This window comes from Sinocyclocheilus grahami, unplaced genomic scaffold, assembly GCF_001515645.1.
Source record: "Sinocyclocheilus grahami isolate Dianchi unplaced genomic scaffold, SAMN03320097.WGS_v1.1 scaffold55.1, whole genome shotgun sequence".
In the NCBI taxonomy this organism is placed as follows: Eukaryota; Metazoa; Chordata; class Actinopteri; order Cypriniformes; family Cyprinidae; genus Sinocyclocheilus; species Sinocyclocheilus grahami.
Window position 1 is genome coordinate 3,723,421 of NW_015505234.1, and position 21,442 is coordinate 3,744,862.

General features: G+C 36.3%; 1 protein-coding gene across 2 annotated transcripts in view; it reads left to right on the forward strand.

Moving 5' to 3' along the window:
• The window catches only part of LOC107583810 (alpha-1,3-mannosyl-glycoprotein 4-beta-N-acetylglucosaminyltransferase C-like), a 116,387-nt gene that overhangs the window by 40,455 nt on the left and 54,490 nt on the right, over window positions 1-21,442 (forward strand). The window contains exons 1-2 of one of the 2 annotated variants that reach the window (XM_016270149.1): window positions 5,704-5,846; window positions 16,417-16,506. The gene's annotated coding sequence lies outside the window, so the exon portion shown is untranslated. Of the gene's footprint in view, window positions 1-5,703; window positions 5,847-16,416; window positions 16,507-21,442 lie in introns of those variants that run through there. The other variant, XM_016270148.1, reaches the window with a different exon arrangement.

The window sequence follows — 21,442 nt, forward strand, 5'->3', positions numbered from 1 at the left end:
CACACACACACACACACGACGCGTTACTCTGCGCTGCGCAAAACTCCGCATTTGAACAGTCAATAGCAAATACTTAAACTAATAACAAAACATACTTACAGTCGCTGATTCAGAAGTGCCAGTTTGTCGTAGCAAAGTCGGAATTGACCCTTTTTTTTTTTAGAAATAGCCTTTGTGCACAGCCAGCCTTGTACTCTTCCATAAAATGTGTTGCACAAATTCGAACATCTGGGTTGTGCTGTTCTGTTGTAAATAAATCTTAACCAATGATTCCTAATTGCATCTACTTCCGGAAGGCCAAATAAACTGATTTTGTTTTCGCACTGAAACACACACCGTCTCCCTGACATGGCTGCATCAACACTACTGCTGTTCCTGAAACCACGCCTTCTTTCTTTGTGTGCACATTTGGGTGGCATTATGCTAATATTTCCACATAGTGACGTAGATATGTGGGGCGTGTTAGAATGAGGCATTTTAGGTAGGTGTGGCTGACTCTTAACTTTTATAAATAATATCTTTAGAGTCTTCTTTATGCACCAAGAGCTTGTAACACTCCAAAGAGAAAGGAAAACTTGAAATCGCATCATATGACCCCTTTAAGGTGCTAGAGATAGGCGCTCTGCTCATTCTGCCCCTGCCGGAGTGCATGAACGATGCGAGGACAAGTTGGCTAGTACTGGATTAAAGATTGTATCACCATCAGAGGCAAAGCATAAAAAATTATTGGCCAGATAGCCAATAATGCCTTTCCAGCCAGAGATAGGGAGTCTGGAACAGTTTATAATGGACAAAAGAATGTGTGAGCTCAGGAACAAGGTGGGTAACTGATACGTTCCTGCAATCAGAAACGTCAGGTCTATTCATGCCCACTCAGATTTTTGAGTCGAATATATTTTTGAAGCACCGCTCATGTGATGTTTTTTCAAAGCTGCTTTTATTAATACAACAATTGGATTCAGTGACTGTCATGTCAGCTGAAATTTTGCTTGGTTTAGTAAATAAGAAATTATTCTTATATACACTTATGAAATCATATTGTTTATTTTATTTTATCCTCTTGGCATTGTCATATGTATGGGATTCAGTGTCTGTCACGTCAGAAATTAAGAAATTACTATTATTTAAGGATATGCACTTATTTATGGATGTTGTTTGATTCTGGTTTTATTTTATTTACATAAGATTCAGTGGCTGTCATGTCAGAAATTTTGCTTGGTTTATGAAATAAGAAATTACTCATATTGATGGATATATGCTTATTTAAGGATGGTGTTTATTTTATTTTGGTGTTGTCTTATGACTGTCACTGGTACCTCCTCAAAAAAGTTTCTTGTTTTTGATGTCAGTTCACAGCTTTTTTTGTCTTTAATAGTTACTCTAAATCTTTTAAAATCTTTTAACCTTAAGTTATTCATGATCAAACGGGACAACTTTTTGCCATTTTACAGCCATTTGAAAGTGCTAATTGATTGGGCCTTTCACTGTTTGACACAGTGAGATGTCAAGGACTGGACATTATCATATGCACTCCTTCTCAGAAAGGTGGAAATGAGATGTGAGAAGGAAATCTCTGCACAGAGGAGGCCTGCCAGAACCTCAGCCTGGCACTCATCCCTCTCATATTACACTGATATAGTTGTCACCAGAGAAAACAGTGCTGTAAGGTAAGCATGTGTTCATTTGTGTGTGTGTGTGTATTCTCTCAGAGCAGTTTTGAGTGGCTGTACAAGTTGATCAGCTTCAGTGAAGTGGCATTCACAATAGTTCCATGCTGTGACCCATTGTTGTTGTCAGTTGATCTGTTGGCATTGATCTGTCTTTTCTATCCTCAAAAATCAAAGCCATTTCAGGAAGAGGCTCATCTGTTCTAATAGTTAGCTTTATGATTAGTAATGTTATCACCCAGCAATTTTATGTCTCGTTCTATGTGCTTGTCTAGTGGAAACTGGCCATTAAAAAGAGCCCCAGTCATTGTAGCTTGGAGATGTTAGGAATAACAGTGCAAATTAATCCACAAGTCAGTGCAGTCTTGTAATCCACTCACTATGTTAATTAATCGCTATTTTCTTTGGAAAGGGGATTTATGGGAAGGGTCATTAAATGTCTCAGAGCAATTGACCAGTTTTAGTTGGTGTGTCTGTGGTCCATCACTGACAGTTTTATCCCAGTTCATACCAGTCAAAGCATTCTTCATAGATACATGCGCGTGTTTATGTAGCCAGTTGAGTTTCCCATTATTCATAATAGTTGTAGCACACGTTTAACCTTAGCTTTTTTTCCCACTAAATTTCATTAGATTTAGACTTAAGACACACACACACACACACAATTAAAAAGGATATTTATTAGAAAATTTCTGATTTTCTTTTTTAATTTATTACATCTTCAGTGAAGTGGCGTTCACAATAGTTCCATGCTGTGACCCATTGTTGTTGTCAATTGATCTGTTGGCATTGATCTGTCTTTTCTATCCTCAAAAATCAAAGCCATTTCAGGAAGAGGCTCATCTGTTCTAATAGTTAGCTTTATGATTAGTAATGTTATCACCCAGCAATTTTATGTCTCGTTCTATGTGCTTGTCTAGTGGAAACTGGCCATTAAAAAGAGCCCCAGTCATTGTAGCTTGGAGATGTTAGGAATAACAGTGCAAATTAATCCACAAGTCAGTGCAGTCTTGTAATCCACTCACTATGTTAATTAATCGCTATTTTCTTTGGAAAGGGGATTTATGGGAAGGGTCATTAAATGTCTCAGAGCAATTGACCAGTTTTAGTTGGTGTGTCTGTGGTCCATCACTGACAGTTTTATCCCAGTTCATACCAGTCAAAGCATTCTTCATAGATACATGCGCGTGTTTATGTAGCCAGTTGAGTTTCCCATTATTCATAATAGTTGTAGCACACGTTTAACCTTAGCTTTTTTTCCCACTAAATTTCATTAGATTTAGACTTAAGACACACACACACACACACAATTAAAAAGGATATTTATTAGAAAATTTCTGATTTTCTTTTTTAATTTATTACATGGGGCACCACTCGTTATAAAATGCCATATCAGACAGTGCAAGATAATCAAAAAGTTACTGAGTGCAACTTTAATTTCCTTGTTATTCTTGGTATTTATATCATTGCAAAATATAGTATAGTATTGTATAAAATACAATAAATACACGAAAAAAATTAAATGTACTATATGGCAAATCTCAACTGCTTGATTGTTCATATTGTTACAAAATGTAACTATGTTATCGCCCAGCTCTTTATATAATGTTGGATATAGTTGTCCAACTTTATCCACATAAATACAGTATACTCATATAGGGTGGTATATAATATATAGCATATTTCAAATGCTTGATTGCTTGTATTTTTACAAAATGTCAAATAAGCTCAGAGCAATTGACCAGTTTTAGTTGGTGTGTCTGTGGTCCATCACTGACAGTTTTATCCCAGTTCATACCAGTCAAAGCATTCTTCATAGATACATGCTCGTGTTTATGTAGCCAGTTGAGTTTCCCATTATTCATAATAGTTGTAGCACACGTTTAACCTTAGCTTTTTTTCCCACTAAATTTCATTAGATTTAGACTTAAGACACACACACACACACAATTAAAAAGGATATTTATTAGAAAATTTCTGATTTTCTTTTTTAATTTATTACATGGGGCACCACTCGTTATAAAATGCCATATCAGACAGTGCAAGATAATCAAAAAGTTACTGAGTGCAACTTTAATTTCCTTGTTATTCTTGGTATTTATATCATTGCAAAATATAGTATAGTATTGTATAAAATACAATAAATACACAAAAAATTATATGTACTATATGGCAAATCTCAACTGCTTGATTGTTCATATTGTTACAAAATGTAACTATGTTATCGCCCAGCTCTTTATATAATGTTGGATATAGTTGTCCAACTTTATCCACATAAATACAGTATACTCACATAGGGTGGTATATAATATATAGCATATTTCAAATGCTTGATTGCTTGTATTTTTACAAAATGTCAAATAATATCCTCGCCCAGTTTCTAAATAAGAGTATAAGGCATGAAGATATTAAGATAATATAAACATTAACAGTATGGTTTTCTGAAAAGCTGCTTTGAAACAATGTGTATTGTAAGCACACTATACAAATACATTTGACTTGACTTGGTTTACATGCTTATCAGAATACTGAAAAATTAATCTTACTCCCATTCCCTATCCCCATACAATTTAGAACAAGTTGCATTTTGAGTTTATTGAATTGGAAATTATTTTGAATGCTTCTGATTATTTTTTCCCCTCAATAAAACAACATTTTTAGATGAAAGTTTAAGTGCAAGAGTGCAGTTCTGCTTTGTCAAATAACAGCTTTTAAAAAGACATCATCCTAGAAAGATATCCTCAATATGTGACTGCAATGGATTGGTAGTAAGTACCAAATCAAATGCAAATCATAGTGCATTTGCAATTACACAAGAGCTGAAAGCTCAAATGTTGAAATGAATATTTAAATACCACTTTTCTTGGAATAAATATGTTCTTTCTTATGTGGATTTTATAAATGTTGAATGTTGAAAGAATATTCTTATGCTTACCAAGGCTTCGTTTATTTGAAAAAAAAAAAATACAGTGAAAACAAAAATAGTTTTCCTATTTTATTATATTTTAAAATGTAAAAATAAAAAATATATATTCCGGTGTAATTTCTGTATCACTGCAGCATTGGTGAGCATAAGAGTTTTTAATCCTTAATTATTCCAAACCTTTGACTCAAAGTGTATATTTGATAGCAAGCAAGTACAGTATATAAAAAGAGCCTTGTTATTTTATAAGCCTTTCACAGAGCCTTTCTATCCATATATCTATCTGTCTCTATGTACTGCTAATGCATTTCAAGGCCAAGCAGTGTGTAATATGCTCTTTACTTACAGTAAAAGTTGCAAGGGATTTCCTGAGCTTTCCTGGGGAGCAAAGACGTGATAGATGTGAACACTTCCTCACAGCTTTGTCTGTTCTCTACACAAAAAATAACAAGTAGTTGGGCTACAGATACACAAGCACTTACAAACAGGCACTCAAACAGGAAGTCTTTCAAGATTGGAGCATTTGGTGCCCGTATTAGATGTTTGCTACGCGCAGAGGGAACCGGATAAGGCAGACGACTCACATTTGTTCATGGAGGCATGAGGCCCGACAGTAAATGGAGCTCAGAACATGTTTGGAAGGGCATCTAATGAGGAAGCCCATTAGGTATTAATAGTAGTTTAAAGGCTTGGGGAGAGGGTTCAGGAGGGATAGGCAAGCCTTGCCTATTGGATACCAGACAGGAACTGTGGCACATTTTGGGTTTATTTAAAATTATGAAAGAGTATGAAGTGTAATTACAGTAAAAGTAAATATTAGATGTACCTTTTGTCCATTCCAGATTAAATGTTTTCGATTTGACCAGATTTATCTTAATACCATAGAACACACAAAATCAAATTGCTACTCCATTATCATTCCGAGATGAAATCCACCTTTTAAGGTTGATTCATCTAAATCCAGATTAATCAGACAGCAGAAGCCGTGTTTCTCTCAGATAGGCGTCACAGTCAGTGGTCCCTTCTAGTCTTTCATACTGCCTACATCCTTTGAAGCTGCATTAGCTTTTACCCAAGATACTGGCTTTTTTATAGCAGCTGGAGTGGTGGGTCGAGGTCATAGGTTTGGTTCTTTCTTTGCTGTAGCAGGGGAAAGAGGGGTTTCTGGATGCATCCCCCTTTTTTACTTCCCACAACTCTCAACGGATGCTGTGAAATGATTAAAGACAGGATTCAGATGAAAGTGCCCACTGAAGGTAATAGACTGTACACTGGCTGCACTGTGGGATGTGCTTTAGAACAGTTTTTGGTTTTGTTTGATGTTAATGGAATCTTTCACAATGGTTGAATGTATATAGCAGGCTTGTGTGGCAGTCAAAATTGAATTGGGAATGCTTTAAAAAAATGCAATTTGAATTTGAATGCAAGCAAGTAAAATAAAACGAAATTCAAAGAAATTCATTTAACTGTATTTTTCCGTCCCTTTACAAAATGTTTTTGAAAGACATCTCTTATACTCACCAAGACTGCATTCATTTTATATAAAAAACTGTAAAAAAATATTAATATTGTGAATATTATAACCATTTATTTTTCCATTTTAATCTATTTTAAAATAGTTTTAGTTTCAGTCTTTACTTCAGTCTTCTGTGTTACATGATCCTTCAGAACTCATGCTGATATGCTGATTTGGTGCTTAAGAAACATTTCTTACACTTCTTATTATCAATGTTGAAAACAGTTGTACTGCTTAGTATTTTTTTATATTATTAAGTGTTAATTACCCCTTCAAAGAAAAGGAAAGAAAGAAAGAAAGAAAGAGAAAAAGAAAGAAAGAAAGAAAATGATGTTGGATTTTAGCTTTCAGACGTGATAGAGTCTTGCATCTGTTTTTCAAGCCCATGCACCCAAGGACTATCAAAAGTACATAAATCTTCCACATTTATATTTCATCCCCCTATCTCTTCATCTGGGCATTCCTCATTTTTTAGATGTGTGGCTTGGTGTCAAATTTATCATGGAGACCAGCTTTGAAACTAACAAAATCACAAACAAATGAAAGGAAGGATCGATTGCAAGTGTCTCCCAGAATGATGAACTGGCACTTTTGTGAAAAATCAATGGCTTCTCTCTCCACAGGTCTCACGTTATGCTTGTGACTTGCGAGCTCTCGTTGGCCTTAGTTAACCCTACATCTTTTCTCAAATTATGAATTTTAAACACTATGTTTGCCTTTTCTTATATTTCTCTTTCAATCTCAAATGCATGGCAATTTGATTTGTGCAGAAAGCCCCCAGCAGTAATAGCACATAGGATAAGCCATATAAGGGAGTGCAGCTGGATTTATTTACAATCATATTGACTTTGCCTGCATTTATTTGTCTTGCTTTGTGTGGCACATGCTTATTGGCTGCATGTCTTATAATTCTATTGATCTGCTATATATGTTGCATCTCTGTGGGCAAGCCTTTATTAACAGAATCCATAAAACAGGCACATGGCATTCCCACAGTGTGCTCAGATCTCCAGAATCTCTTTTTGTATCATTCATAATTCATGTGTGACCTTCTAACCTCAACCTCAATCTAACATGAATACGTTATTGACTTCATTATAGATTAACATGTTTGCTAATTCTGTGTACTAATGTGATTGCACCTGAAATGAAAGACCCATTATGGTAATTTATTTTAGCTTGCCTGTTTAAAAACATCTTGACAGCATGCACATTGAGTTATGGATGGGATATCTTTGTAAGAGACAAAAGAAAGGGTCAATGTGGTTTGAAGCTGACAAATAATGGTTCTGAGAAGATAGCAGATAACATAATGTACCTTTTTCTTTTGTGCAGCACTTTAGTAAAGTTCTTCAGTAAAAGTCAAGTCAAGTCAAGTTTATTTGTACAGCGCTTTTCACTATACAAATCATAGCAAAGCAACTTTACAGCAAATTAAGTTTCTACAATATTTAGAGGTAGCTTATCAGTGGTGACTGTGAATTAATGTACATATGGCAAAAAATGTACGGAAAAATCAATTTAAGACGTAATAAAACAGACAAATAACACTATTAACAGCAATTATTATATGATGCAATCAATCTTATAGCAAAATGTGGTAGTTCTGTATGTTGTTTCAGGGTTGGCATCATCTGAGGTCCTCTGAGGGGTTGGCATCATCTCTTAAGTAAAAGCATTATTTTCTTTTCTTCCTTCCAAAGAAAATCAGTCTTAGTTCCAATTTGACAGCAGACATATCTCTGATTTTTGTATTTGTGTGTGTGCGCACACAAGAGAATTGAAAGAGAGAGAGAGTGAGAGTCTGTAATGACGGTTTGCCTGTCAGTTATGTGAGATAGAGGGAAAGAGACAAAAGAAAGGGTCAATGTGGTTTGAAGCTGACAAATAATGTTTCTGAGAAGATAGCAGATAACATAATGTACCTTTTTCTTTTGTGCAGCACTTTAGTAAAGTTCTTCAGTAAAAGTAAAAGTCAAGTCAAGTCAAGTTTATTTGTACAGCGCTTTTCACTATACAAATCATAGCAAAGCAACTTTACAGCAAATTAAGTTTCTACAATATTTAGAGGTAGCTTATCAGTGGTGACTGTGAATTAATGTACATATCGCAAAAAATGTACGGAAAAATCCATTTAAGACGTAATAAAACAGACGAATAACACTATTAACAGCAATTATTATATGATGCAATCAATCTTATAGCAAAATGTGGTAGTTCTGTATGTTGTTTCAGGGTTGGCATCATCTTAGGTCCTCTGAGGGGTTGGCATCATCTCTTAAGTAAAAGCATTATTTTCTTTTCTTCCTTCCAAAGAAAATCAGTCTTAGTCCCAATTTGACAGCAGACATATCTCTGATTTTTGTATTTGTGTGTGTGCGCACACAAGATAATTGAAAAAGTCAAGTCAAGTCAAGTTTATTTGTACAGCGCTTTTCACTATACAAATCATAGCAAAGCAACTTTACAGCAAATTAAGTTTCTACAATATTTAGAGGTAGCTTATCAGTGGTGACTGTGAATTAATGTACATATGGCAAAAAATGTACGGAAAAATCAATTTAAGACGTAATAAAACAGACAAATAACACTATTAACAGCAATTATTATATGATGCAATCAATCTTATAGCAAAATGTGGTAGTTCTGTATGTTGTTTCAGGGTTGGCATCATCTGAGGTCCTCTGAGGGGTTGGCATCATCTCTTAAGTAAAAGCATTATTTTCTTTTCTTCCTTCCAAAGAAAATCAGTCTTAGTCCCAATTTGACAGCAGACATATCTCTGATTTTTGTATTTGTGTGTGTGCGCACACAAGATAATTGAAAGAGAGAGAGAGTGAGAGTCTGTAATGACGGTTTGCCTGTCAGTTATGTGAGATAGAGGGAAATCTTTGACAGCTTGAGAAAGTTCCTTCAGTTTCATCAGTGGTGGGAGAGCATGCTGTCACAAGGAAATCTACAGGCTGAAACAGGTATCCATCACAGAGAGAGAAAGAAGAGTAAGACGTGTGAAAATGTTATTTCCTATCTAAAACAATAGCAGAGGACACAAGAAAGGATTATCTGTTCATCTGTAATCTTTCAAACATCCTTCCATTATAGAGTTTGCAGGAAACAAAATTGGAAAAGGAAACATAGTTCTGTTTATACATAGCAGATTTGCAGTCCTGGTTTTGTCATAAAAGCAGTGCAGTTCCTGAATGCTAACCTGAAAACTGAAACTCAGAACAGGCCTACAACAAACATAATTATTAGAAATAATAAACTGACGTTAACAAATCAAAGATCCTTTATACATTTATTTACAGAACCACGAGTGAAAGCACAACTTCAGAGGTGAGCAAAGGCCAAAACAACAAACAAAACACCAAGCTAGCTCCTAACAGAAGACTAAATTCCCTAACAAAAGAAAAACAAAATAAAAATACAACACGTTACCCTAACTCCCTATCTAATGAAAAACAGGAGAAAACAATATTTACAAAAGAAAATGGCACTCACCCCCTACAGCTTCCAAGTGTGGAAAAGAGTATTTACAATACTTTACAAAATATACAAAATGGAAATGAGATTGACAACAACTTATCAACTCAAAACCAAAATTCACACTGCACACAACAGGCAGATCAACAGGCAAGCTAACAGCGACAACACACTGTAGCAAACACACAATAGCACATGTGCAATGGAACAACAGGAAATCACAAGTTGATCAGAGCTCCCTCCTCAGGCACAACAGATCCTTTTATTGCTGCTCCTTGGTCCCATTAGCACCAATCAGATCTGGACATCACTTTGGTAGTATCCAATCCTGTGAAAGAAAGGATGACAAAAGAGAAAGAAAGAGAGAGAGAGAAACAGCAAAGCAAGACACATACACAATATGTCTCAAGACATAACACCCCCACCCATAAATGTCAAACCACGTTTTGACAAAAGTTAAACACCACTAAACTTCAAATTACAGGTTTTAAGGGGTTGACACAGTAGCACATCTACACATCACCCAGGATTTGCTACCAGCTTTTGGGAGAACACCATATGCCCAGCCAAATCGTTACCTAGAATAAGGTCAACACCATCAACAGGAAGTCTGGCGCATACACCAATTTGCACTTGTCCTCTAACCAATTTATTTCATAGAGACATTATGCAATGGAACCTCAAAACACCCTAGCCCCACACCATGAACAGGCACTTTAGTCCATGCAAATGTCTTGGTGGAAAATGGTAAGACACTATCCACTATGAGAGACTGGCCTGCTCCCGTGTCCCTCAATATGGTAATCTGCCTAGGTTTTGATTTTTAGTGAGTGCCACTGACCCAGACAACATGAAAGGCCTGTAGAGAGAAGACCGAGTTGAGAAAGAAGAAGAATCTACGACAGGGTGAACAGATGTAACACATCTGGATTGAGCAAACTCCACAAAGGTTTGATTAGCTGATTTCCCGTGGGCTCTAAATTGCTGCCTGTAAGTCTCAGGTACCAATTCATAAGCCCTTAACACGGCAGTCTTCACAACTTCATAATCCAACCTCGGTTCAATTGGTAAAGCGGAACACATTTCCTGGGCCTTACCTACCAACCTGCACTGCAGTAGCAATGCCCACCTGTCTTTGGGCCATCTCATGGTAGCTGCCACTCGCTCAAAGGTAGTGAAGTATGCGTCCACCTCAGCTTCCCTGAAAGGAGGCACCAACTTAACATCCTTACTAGCATCAAATACCGATGGAGTACTGATACCATGCACTGCTGTTGAAACTCCAGAGAGAGTAGAAGTAATATCTACTGTGGGCTGAGCAGAGGTAAAAGAGCTAAGTCTATCATGACCACGTAATCTTGCAATCTCCAGTTCTATCTCCTGCAAACGCAACAGCTGGTTCTCATAATCTTGCCTTTTTATCTGCAATTCAAGTTCTTTTAACCTGATTGCCAACCAGGGATCATTGTGAGCAACAAAAGGACTCATGTCAGCGGGAGCCTCCTCATCAGCCACCACCGATGCAACAGCCCCCTCTTTAACACCACTGTCCAGTGGCAAGATCTGAATGTCCACCAATCTATTGTACAACTCAGCCTTTATCATTTGTTTAATAGCATTAGATGACACAGCAACACAAAATAAATCTGCAATCTGTAGCAGGTCATCTTTCCTGCACTTATTAAATATTTCCAACGTTGGATTTTGAGTAAATGAAGATATATCAAACTCCATTACTAACCTACTTTCACAACAAATGAAAATATCAAATCAAACACAGTGACTCAGGCCTAATCAAATGATCAAGTTTTACAGGATCCTGGACGAGCCCCCAATTGTTCACTACATTTTTCAGTAAAGTGACAGTATCTCAGATATTTTCAAAATAGTGAAACTTTTCCAGTAACAAGCTACCTTTTCCGACAAGCAGCAGTGTAGAGCACAGACTTTTTTTTCCTTTTTTTTTTTTTTTACATTGTACTGTAGGCTATATAGCCATTCAGTGTGTAGTCCTAAAACATGGAACAGAATTTTTTTCAGCTCTGGTAACATTTACAAATGATATTGCTCACTTAAAGAGATAGTCCGCCCAGAAAATGAAAACTACTGTCATTTATTCACCCTCATGTCATTCCAAATCTGTATGACGTTCTTTCTTATGTGGAACACAAAAGAAGATGGTTTAAAGAATCTCAGTGCTTAAGTATTTAGTTAGTATTTGTGTGAGTGTGTGTGTGTTTTGTTGAATGTAGATGAGTTTGTTTCTTCATTGGAACAGATTTGAAGAAATTTTGCATTACATCACTTGCTCACTGATGGATTATCTGCAGTGAATGGGGGCCATCAGAATGAAAGTCCAAACAGCCGATAAAAGCATCACAATAGTCCATAAGTAATCTACACGATTCCAGTGTGTGTTTGTAAGAAAAAAAATTGTTTAATAAAGATATGTTTTTTAATACTGTTCTGGATTGTTTTCACTTGTAAATTATGTTTCATCTGTGCATATTTTTCTCCTGAGATGAGACAATCGTATTTTAGGAGGAAGCAACATTTTGAAGTTAAAAATGTTTTAATGATCGATTTATTTTGGATTTACTACTAACATGCAACTTTTCACTTCAAAAGACATTTATTGATGGACTGGAGTCATGTGGATTACTTTGTTTTGATTCTTTGATTCTCATTCTGATGGCACCCATTCATTGCAGTGGATCCATTGGTGATCAAGTGATGTAATGCTACATTTCTCCAAATCTGTTCTGATGAAGAAAATCATCTATATCTTGGATGGTCTGAGGGTTAGTAAATTTCAGTTTTGGGGGGTTAACCACATTTGTTAGTAGCCTGTTGTGTTGCCAACATACTGTAACTTTCAAAAGAGTAGCTTGACTGTAGTCAAACTTGTTTCTTGGTTGTAGTTTGCATCTGGTCTGTAGATGCAGACATCCTACATTGAATAGTGCCACCATGACAAACCTGCAGATGTGTGAATCTGGAATTGCAAAATTACACAGGTATCAGGAGAACTAAATGCTGTAAAAATTGTAAACTTATTGTATGCTATGAGCAACTATACTGAACCAATTATTATAGAGTTTTTTTTCCCCAAGGTTGCAGTTTTTCTTAGTCGGCTGAAAATAATAAAATCATCTCCCTCTAGGGCAATGTAAACAGAGAACTCATAAAAAATTGCAAAGTGATTTACACTATCCAACTTCTCAAAAAGAAATGGGTAGGATGATATTGTCCTTACACTGGGCAAATATCCATTTGGATTTACAAATTCCCTGAAGCAAGGGCCAAAGCTAATTAAAGCCATACAGTGTGAAAACAAATCAGGGGAAGATGAGTGTGTAAACAGAGGTCAGTGCTGCTTTATCAAACAAAGACAGTTAATTGGGTAAGAACTGTTCTGCTAACAAGTCACACAAGTTTTTCTCTTCTTGAACTCATTGTGAGAATTTATACAGTGTAAGGAGAATTGAAAGCAATTTTTATGTACTGCAGCATGATTCAAAAATAGACTACACTGTACTTGAACCTGATGTGGAAATATCCTGAAGTCAGTGACTTTCAAGAACACTTTCTCTTTCAAAACCTGAGGCAGTTTTAGGTATTATGCGGTAGGTGCACTTCTGATGCATAGGCTGTTCCAAAAGGAAAGCAACTTAATGTTACCTCCTAAGATAGCTTGTTTTAGCCTAATTCAATAACATGCATCTTTCATAATCCCAGAATGCTCAGTGAAAACATAAACCCAAGATAATACATGAGCCAAGAGAAAGGCGGACCAAAAGTTTAAAAGTGTATGGTCTGTAAGGCTGTTTAATGTATTTGAAAGAAGTCTCTTATGCCAATCAAGGCTGCATTTATTTAATTAAAAATACAGTAAAACAGCAGTATTGATTAATGTTATTACCATTAAAAACTAATATTTTCTATTTTATTCATTTTAAAATGTAGTTTATTCTTGTGATGGAAAAGCTGAGTTTTCAGCAGTCACTACTGCAGTCTTCAGTGTCACATGATCCTTCAGAAACCATTCTAATATGCTGATTTGGTACTCAAGTAATATTTTTTTTATTACTATCAATGATGAAAACTGGATAACATTTGTGTTGAAAGCATGATACATTTTTTCAGGATCCTTTGATGAATAGAAACTTCAAAAGAATAGCATTTATTTGAAATAGAAATCTATAACCGTATAAATGTCTTTACTTTTCATCAGTTTAATGCATCCTTGCTGAATAAAATTATTAATTTCTTTAAAAAATAAAGTAGTGTATTTCATTCTAAACTGAAAAGCACCAATAAAACATAGTTTAGTGCAAGTAAAAATGGATTCTTTCAATATTTGTGTGTACTCTTTTTTTGCTGCTAAGAGTATCACATCACTAATAATTCTATTAAAATCAATTGTGTGTTGAGTCTTCTGTGCAGAGCCATTCCAAATTGCTCTCTTATGAGGTTCCATGATGGTTAAGATGCTGTGTTAGACAGCAGCTCACTATGTTTTGGAACAGAGCTCTTCTATTCAAATCACAATATTAATTAAATAAAATGAATGGCTCTTCATATCCACTTACATACAAGTCAAATATTCATAATTTCATTAATTTCTATAGCCATTATGTGTTTTTTATTAATCACTTAGAAAGTAATAGACTAATTCAGAACATACTCCGTAAATGAGACATACTGTAAATTGTAGCTTAATGATCAGCACCACGGACAGCTCCCTGCTCTCTTATATTTATTGTCTTAAATTATAATAGGTTTTACTGATATAATAAATCATTATAAGCTCACACACACTGAAGTATATAAATCTATAGTATCCACCAATTCCCTTAGGAAAAATAAATAAGCATTATTTTCTCCTTTGTCTTAAAAATACTCTCTTCACATCGTTATCGCATTCTCAAGTTCAGCTATATGTCCTAGTTGGTGGCAAGGTGCTGTACATGTACCTGGATGAGCTGTCATTGTTTAAAATCACAGCTCACTTATTATGCTCTTATTCACAGTTTGGCTCGTCTGTGGAGCCAGCAGTAGCACTTTAAATGAGGAACTCTGACCCTGCAGCTCAGGGTTATCTGTGCCTCTCAGCAATCAGCTCCACAACCTTATTTCCCAGTGCTGGCACACATTTACTCTCACCGCCGCTATTGTATAGAATCCTTCAATCTCTATTATAGGCCGACATATGTTGTTGTGTTTTTCTGCTAACATGTGCAAGTATTATTTTTTAGATCAAACCCTGAAGGTCGTGTTGGGTATGTTTCTGTTATGATTGGCATGTAGGAATACAGCATGTGAGGTTTATATACTTCTTGTAGCGATATGTTATATAGAGATTTATATAGAGATCAAAAGACCACAAATAAAAAAAAAAAATTCACGGACTACAAAAATACATGAACTTTGTTACAAAACAAAGTGTGCTGTCTTGCCGCTTGCTGCACACAATGGAAGTTATATTCTAAGACAGCGTCCTAAATGACATTGAACCTCATAAGTGACTTATTATAAGTGATTTATTTATTTTTATTTTTCCCCTTTTTTTTCTTCTCGCTCTCTCTTCCTGTGCCCTAATCTATGACTTCTTTTCCTAGGAAACCAGGGCAGGAACAGACTGTGTGTGCACATCACATTCAACATCTTTGAGTGGTGAATTAAATGTCTAGTGTTGTCTGATTTATGGATTTGAGGATAAGATATTTTGCATCCAGAATGTCACAAACATTTATTCTGGAATCAAAGTAGGTGTCTTACAATATAAGAATCTTGTTTTGTTTTCTAATGGAAAAAAAGGTCAAAAAATGAGCTTTAATGTCTCAAGTGTTTCTCATAGACAGCAAAATATGAAAGAAATCTCACTCCGGTGAGATTCACTCACTCAACAACATTTCAGATTGTGTTCAAATTGGCAAAGATACCCAAGTCTGCATTAAAAAAAAGTTGAAATTACTTGTACTGCCAACTAGATACAATGTTTACTTGCTGCTGTACATTTTTGAGTTGAATTGGGTGGAAATATTTATTAATTTTAATTAAAATAGTAGATTTACATTAAGTGAATGAGCAATATTGTTATCCTCTGGGTGTATTGATGGAGTCTAGCGAGTATATAAGCACTTCAAAGGTTACAACACGCATGTTCACACACACAAAGACACTAAGAGAAATAAAAGGGCATTAGTCAGATCCTATATTCTCGAAGTGGCTGTGTTCCCTGCAGACACCTCTTCCCCTACCCTTGAGTGCTAATAAAATGACGTGAGGACCCGTCTGCTGTGCAGGCAGTGTGAATTCACAGCCAGAGAGCAACCGATGAACCGCCATGGGTGTTTTTTCCTCACTGTGTTCGTATTAGATTCCGTGTACAGATGTCTGAGTGTGTTCAAATGTGAATTTGCTTTTGTGTCTGTGACTCGTGAATGCAGCTGTTCATCTCTTTCTCCTGTGTAAACATGTTGTTTGTGTTAATATTTGTCTCCGAATGAGTTGGGACACGAGCGTGCGCACATGAGGGAAAGGCAACTGCAGCAGTAATAGTTCAGCTGGCTGTTAGCTTAGGCATGGGGTTTGTGATATATGGTTATGGCCATTCATTGAGAGCCAATTAGGCCTCCTCTGTGTTTGAGCACTATGGAATCCCATAATGCACTACTCTCCAGAGCACCCACGGCTGCCTCCTCCAATGAATAAAGAACAGGAAATAGAATTCTCAATGGGAGGATTTGGTAGCTCACGTTTACTCACTCGTCACAGCAACAGTAAATGAGCAATGTTCTTCTCTTCTTTTTTGATTCATATAGATAACAAGCCATTTTCTATGGATCCACTGATCGTCATCTTCTCAAACCACAAGGCTTGTTCCTACAAGCACATCTGAGTCCTGCAAGCAGGTAATTTGTGTTTAATTTGAATTTTTGTCCATGCTTTTTTGTTCTTTTGAATTGGAGTCCAAACTTGTTCAGACCGCATTTGCTGTTAATCACACCACAACCTTCCTGTTTTAATCTGCCATTGTGATTTACAAAAGGAGGGGTGAGAAGAGAACAGAGGATCTGCTGTTATGCAGAATCAAGCACAGGCTTTTATCCTTTCAAACGCCAGCAACAATTGTAAGACAGTCTGACCTCTTTTCTGATGCTGATTAGTGTGGTATTTGAGCTGACGTTAAACATGGTGCAGTAATTATGCTAAAAGGTAACAGAGAGATAAATGCACCGGCAAGAGGCTCTTCATTCTGATTCACTTTATAAACTCCACGGTCAGGTTAAGTGGTGGACTCTACAGATATGCAGCGGTTTCCAGATAAGGTATTAGAATTAGAGTAAGACATCTCTATCTATAGCAGCCATTAACTTGTCCATAAAAGCAGTTTTGTGAGATTTTGTCTTAGAGCAGGGCTGCCCAAACTCGGTCCTGGAGGAGCCGATGTCCTGCAGAGTTTAGCTCCAACTTGCCTCAACACACCTGCTGGTAAGTTTCTAGTATGCCTATAAGAGCTTGATTAGCTGGTTCAGGTGTGTTTAACTGGGGTTGGAGCTAAACTCTTCAGGACACCGGCCCTCCAGGACCGAGTTTGGGCCTGTCTTAGAACATTATTTTAAAACTTTGCATCAAGTTCAACGGTGCAGTAAATGGCTCAATACCCAGAGCAATTCATTAGCAGTAAATATGTGGTTATAGCCTGCCTTTTAAAGGAAGTTGCTAAAAATAATTTAGGTTATGCTGTGAACCAAAAGATGAAATATTAAATTTAACACAATGACTGTTAGTTTTGCTTCTTTCTTTTGAGGGGCCTTGTGGCAGTCCTGGTTCAGAAAAGGCATCAAAGGACGAAATAAATAAAAAGTGCTTTAACAGCTAAGTATTTCCTTAGCGGTAGATAAAAAGTGGTACAAATGTGTATAATTTTGTGTGTGTGTCACACTATAATGTGTGTAATAATCCAAAAGCCAGAGAAGACGACGAAGAAGAGTTCAGTATCTTTTAATTCAAAATCTACACATTCACGCTAGCACAAACATTCCGAGTCCGGAAATCAGAAAGAGACAGGGCAGAATAAATACACAGCAGTTAAGAGCTTAATTGATGAAGGGCAGGTGAAACAAATCAAATCAAGACACATGAGGAGAAACTAGGTCACAGACGACATAAACACATCAAAACCGTTGCAAAGTGTGTGAAAGTGAAGTGACGTGTGGCCACGTATGGTGGCCCATTCTCGGAATTCGTGCTCTGCATTTAACCCATTCAAGTGCACACACACAGTAGTGAACATACACACACGCACCATGAACACACACCCGGAGCATAGATATATATTATGTGTGCGTAGATATGTATTATTATCATTATTATCTTCATTATTATAATGAGTATTATTTGTTTAATAAACCATAATAATATTTGTGATTTTTCTAACCATTATTAAGACTTTTTTACATACAACTTTAATGCATATATTATTATTACTTATTAAAATACTAGTAACACCAAGATCAGGGTTTGATTAGAAGGGAACACACATTAGCAAAATGTATAAGTTGAATATGATTGCCTATAATAAAAGCATAGATAAAAGCATATGCCAAATACATAATGCATGTAAGAACACTAGACTCCAAATTCTCAAAAAACATTCAGTTTGAATAAGGCTTTACACTTCTAGACATTAACAGTCCATTTTCATGAGATGCATATTCCACTATACTTTTAGTGAACAAAGACAGATTTCAAAACATGCATACATGCATACAGCAGGCTGCAAATGAGAACGAGCTGTGGTGGGCTAATGAATGATAGGCACTTGAAACTGTGAAGAAGATGGTACGGATGTACAGCTGGCAGAGGCAAACACTGACGTGAGTGAACATTAAAGATTCATTCAAACAGCTGTTCCTTATCCAGGACAGCAAGACCCACCACCATGTGCTCTAATTCTGAAACAGAAGAGTGCAGGAAGCAGGGGTGAAAATTTTACTAAAGCTCAGGGTATTACACAAGCAGCAGAGTCAGCCGAGAGATCTGTCTGCGCACTGTCTTCAGTGATTGAAGGGTTTACCTCATAATGAAAAACATGAAATCCATGGATTGAGAGTTGAAAACTATGACAGCGGCATTTCAAGATTCTGTGCTTGAATCTGACACACAGTAAAGTTCAGGCTAAAATTTAGCATGAACTGAGGATGAACAGAAATACCATATTTGTGTCTCTACAGTTTTCCTCTTCCTGCTTTATAGTTTGATTATTTAGCCAGATATTTACTTTGGAAAAAGTCCCGTAAAATACAGCTCCTTAATTATCATTATCAAGTCACTCTTAGGACTAATTCTCTGATGCCTTTTGCTCTAAATGCTCAGGAGTGTTATTAGCCTGTTTTTTTTTTAATAATTGCTTTTCTTCAGTAATTCCCAAGTTAGTATCAGTTTTCTTATGTAAGTGGTCTTGGCTTCATTTAGGTGAGCATAGGGTGTTTTACATGTTAAACTGTAACCACAAGTTCTCAGTTCATTGTCAGTGGGACAAAGCTTCCCAAACTAGCAAACATAGAGATACAAGATATAAAAAGAGATGTTTTGAAGAATGTGTCAGTGTTTTTTATCCATTTAATGTTGTTTTGGACTCCTTTGACTTTTATTGAATGGACAAAAACAGTTGAACAATTCCTCAAAATATCTTGTTTTTTCTCATATAAGTAAGTCATACAGGAATCTGACACACAGTAAAGTTCAGGCTAAAATTTAGCATGAACTGAGGATGAACAGAAATACCATATTTGTGTCTCTACAGTTTTCCTCTTCCTGCTTTATAGTTTGATTATTTAGCCAGATATTTACTTTGGAAAAAGTCCCGTAAAATACAGCTCCTTAATTATCATTATCAAGTCACTCTTAGGACTAATTCTCTGATGCCTTTTGCTCTAAATGCTCAGGAGTGTTATTAGCCTGTTTTTTTTTTTAATAATTGCTTTTCTTCAGTAATTCCCAAGTTAGTATCAGTTTTCTTATGTAAGTGGTCTTGGCTTCATTTAGGTGAGCATAGGGTGTTTTACATGTTAAACTGTAACCACAAGTTCTCAGTTCATTGTCAGTGGGACAAAGCTTGCCAAACTAGCAAACATAGAGATACAAGATATAAAAAGAGATGTTTTGAAGAATGTGTCAGTGTTTTTTATCCATTTAATGTTGTTTTGGACTCCTTTGACTTTTATTGAATGGACAAAAACAGTTGAACAATTCCTCAAAATATCTTGTTTTTTCTCATATAAGTAAGTCATACAGGTTTGGAAGGATATGAGGGTCAGTAAATATGACACTTTTCCTTTAATATCATGATTGGAAATTTTAAATCTGTTGTGAATGCTAATATTTGATATTTTAGCTGAAAATGTTCTCAAAAATATTGACAGAAATACTTTTTTAGAAGCTTTTTTCAACGATGTATACATTATAGCAGCTACACCAATCTCATTTTCTTCAGAGTGGTTGAAAGTACAAGCTAACTTGAAAATAGCTAACAGTCAACAATGAATTTTCCTCTCCTCTATAATTTTTTCATAACAAATCAAACAGCTTTTATGTGGTTACTTCAGAGAAGTCTAAGATTGCTCTAGTACTCTATGAGGCATTCACTACAATGAATAAGCGAGCAATTTGCAGATTACTGTCTGGCTGCCAATCAAATTTGAGTTGTTTCATTAATTTGGTTAATTTTATTAGCTATCACTTACTGTACATACAGAACACAATTTTTTACATTAGTCATCTCATTCAGAGCAGCATGTTTCCATTTGCTAGCAGTTAGCTAACGCAGTAGAAGTAGTGTATGGAAAAAGCTTGTGCACAAAAAAGGTGGCAAGATCGCAAACAGACGTCACTTGTCACGAACTGTGTAAAATTAATCATCTTCTCATCCTCGTCATCATCTTTTCAAAATCATGTCATTTGAAATATTTATTTTTTCTGTTAAACGCAAAAGGAGACATTTAGCACAACGCTTAGATTACTGGTTTGAATTAAATTAATTAAATTAAATGTTATTCACTGAGTATTGTTATTCACTGAAAATATTGCCTTCTGCCCTTTTGAACAACACAAGGGTGAGTAGATGATGGCATTTTCGTTTTTGCGTGATCTATTCCTTTAATGGTCTTGCAGAGTAACATTTACCCTCATAAAATTACAAAATGACAAATTCAGCATTGCGCATCTTCTGATGTCTGAAACAATATGCCCCTTTTTGCCAACATAAAACTGACTTGCTGATAGCTTTTCTCAGACTTTACCGGATATAATAATTTCCTGGAAGAAATATGTTGTCCTTTATCCCTAGACCTTGGTGAAAGGAAAATGCTTTTATCTGTCAGCAACACAAAACACATACCTTCCTTGCAGAATCTCAGCCACGCAAAATAATCAGCCAAGCAGGAGAGCTAATCCCGCTGGAAATCACGGTAATAAGCCCACCGTCCCCTTTTGAAATAACAGCTGCTTATGTTTTTCTAATGGAGAAGCGCCATCACAAGCCGTCACTTCTCGTTCATCAGCAGCTGTTAGCTGTGACTGGAGGTGCTGAGAGAAATCGGCATAATATTTGTGTGCTGTGTGCAGAACCAGATCTTCTAGAGACGAGAGCTGTATAGATTTAAGGCCATGATCCTGCAGAAATGATGCTCCTGTCTCGTCACCCTCACACCTGGATTTTGAGGCGAGGGCAAGGGGCCTGGGTCGGCTTAATAGTGACAACTCTCATGCTGATGATTCTGAGGTGATACATGTGATACGCACCATCTGCCGAGGGGTCAGTGTGCCCTGACAGGGCCTGTTTGA